Here is a 2,919-nt window from a genome sequence, read left to right on the forward strand (position 1 = left end):
AGTATGTCGAAAAAAGTGACAAAAAACCTCAGTATAGTAATTTGAGAAAAGTTTAAAAAAGCCATAGTGTAGCATGTCGAAAAAACTGAAAAAAGCCATAGTATAGTATGTTGAAAAAAGTGATTAAAAAAAGCCTTAGTATAGTATGTCAAAAAAGTGATAAAAAAGCCATAGTATAGTATGTCGTAAAAAGTGAAAAAGCCATAGTATAGCATGTTGAAAAAATTGATAAAAAAGCGGTAGTATAGTATGTTGAAAAAATTTCTAAAAAAGCCATAGTATAGTATGTCAAAAATATGAAAAAAAGCCATAGTGTAGTATGTCAAACATTTAAAAAAAGCCATAGTATAGTATGTTGAAAAAATGAAAAAAAGCCATAGTATAGTATGTTGAATTCTTTAAAAAATAAAAGCCATGATATAGTATGACGAAAAAAGTGTTAAAAAAGTCATAGTACAGTATTTAGTATAGTGTGTAAAAAAAACGTCAGAGAGAGGGACAGAGGAAGTGAGTGATAAGGAGGAGGAAGATGAAGAGGAAGAGGGGAGACCTGTGATTGCCACTGGGCCACATGGTATGTTTTCATTCTTCTTCCATGTGAATTGGCATGCAGTAGAATGATATGTAATGTCACTTACTGTGCATTGGCTCTGTCCATGTACTGTAAAATTACATTAGATAATCATAAGTGCAAATCTCCTCTTTCTTTTTTACGATACATTGTATCAAAATGGAAAGGTGATGCAGCAGTGTTGAGAATCAGCGTGCTAAAGCGCTTGATTTCAATATGTTTTCAAAACCTTTGGCTTTCCTAAAAAAAGTGGAGTGATCATGGCTTAATTGTGGAATGTAATTATAAGTTTTTAATTAGTACTTGAGTATTGTCTGCTGTTTTATACTTGCACTTCACTGCATACTGGACACAATTATAGTACTTTTTATTTTACATTTTCATTGAGCTTTTTACACTTTTACTTTTGAAAAGATTCACAATTTAGTTTAGTTTGAACACTGGGCTTATTCCTGCTGTATATTAAAAACGCTTGTAGTTTGTAAGGGCATGATTAAACAATAACTACCATATTTGAAAAGTAATTTGGTGTTTGTTTTGTTAAAGCCATTCACATATAGGGATTCCCACGTACCGTCTACCCATGCCACCCTGCCAAGACATCTTGCCCCCTCCTTTCCAACCCATGGAAACTTTTCTAGATCCGCTACTGTTTAGTAGCCAATGTCAAAAAACCATAGTATAGTATATTTAAAAAGTCATAGTATAGTATGTTAAAAAAGTTGTAGTATAGTACGTTGAAAATGTCATAAGGTGTATTTCTATTGGGATACTTCCGTGAGTATACACTTACAATTCTTTTTTTTTTTTTTTATCATAACAAAACTTATCTTGAGACACTTAACAGATGGAGTAGGTCTAGACCACACTCTATAATTTACAAAGCCCCAATAATTCTAGTGATACCTTAACTACATTAACTCACATGTTGTACACTGTGTAAACTATGCACTCATTTGTTTGTTGCATACATTTTGACAGGGTAATGTTGTCTACTCTGAAATCATGCATGGCCGGAAATTACTCTTCTTTTTAAATGGTAAATTGCAGTCGAGCTGATTATTACCTGTATTCGCCGGTCAAAATACATGCAGTACCTGCTAGTTTTCTCACTATCTTAAAGTATAACTGTTTTACAGTTTTTGTTTTCGCCGTTGCGATTGCAACTGCTGCAGCTTTCTCGCCCGACATATTCACAAGTTTAATTTTACGTTGTTTCTGCTCCATATAGCGACTGTTGAGGTCGAGTATTGTCCAGCGTTCCACACTTGACGTGAGTGCAGCATTTAGGTACTCGTAGTACATAGACATTAAAGGGCTTACTGTATATGTCTATGCTCATAGTGCACTGCATTGGGCCATACTTCATTCAGATACGTCATTTGTACTCAAAATAGCAAGTATAAGTTTACGATTTCAAACATGACAATAGTATAGCATTTCAAAAGAGTCATAAGAAATACATAGTATTTAATAAAAAGTCATGGTATGGTATGCCTTAAAACATATTAAAATGTCATAGTATAGAATGAGTAGTGAAGTAGTAGGTCAAACTTTGTCACTCTTTAAGACTCCTTGGACATTGTAAAACTGATTAATCAATGATCCAAACAGAATGGTTTCAGCTCCAGTGGTAATTTAAAGCTCCAACCTTGACCATGTTCTGTGAAGTGTCAGTGTACTTCACATATTTGTAATTGGTTTTTTTCCCCAACATTCAGCGTCAGCAGTTTTTAAAAATTCTTTCTCCTGCCCTCTTACTATTATGTGTGTATGAACCAACTTTCCGGAGCAGATGACTTAAATTTTGAAAATTGACAGTTGGAAAAAATACCTGCCCCTCCTATCTCGTTCCTAATTCTTTAAATTCACTCCGACAAATGTTTTGTCTTCCTCAGGCTCAATGAGAGAGCGGTATATTGTGTGATTTTTGTGCACCGTTTTATGGATGTACATATACTTTCTGGGTATTGCCTAGTAACTGTAATTGCCGAACAAATTAATGAGTAGTTTGGATATCAACTACAATATCAAACAGATAAATCTCTGCAGCTTTTTGCGGTCCTTAAATGTTTCCCCGTCTTCTTTCCTGATGGTAGAAAGTTGGGCGGAAATTAAAGGAAGCCGTAAGCAGCCCAAAATTCTCCCAGAGACACGACACAACAAGTTGTATAAAACTGTCATTACAGTGATTTATTATAATGAACCATGAAAATAGCCAACCAGTGCAGTGTCTGTGAGTCTCTCCCTCCACACAAACATATACACACACACACACACACACACACACACACACACACACACAATAAAAAAGACAAAGTCCAGAGGGGGGGGGGGGGGGGGGGGGG

The sequence above is a fragment of the Etheostoma cragini genome, chromosome 23, assembly GCF_013103735.1.
Source record: "Etheostoma cragini isolate CJK2018 chromosome 23, CSU_Ecrag_1.0, whole genome shotgun sequence".
NCBI classification, from domain to species: Eukaryota; Metazoa; Chordata; class Actinopteri; order Perciformes; family Percidae; genus Etheostoma; species Etheostoma cragini.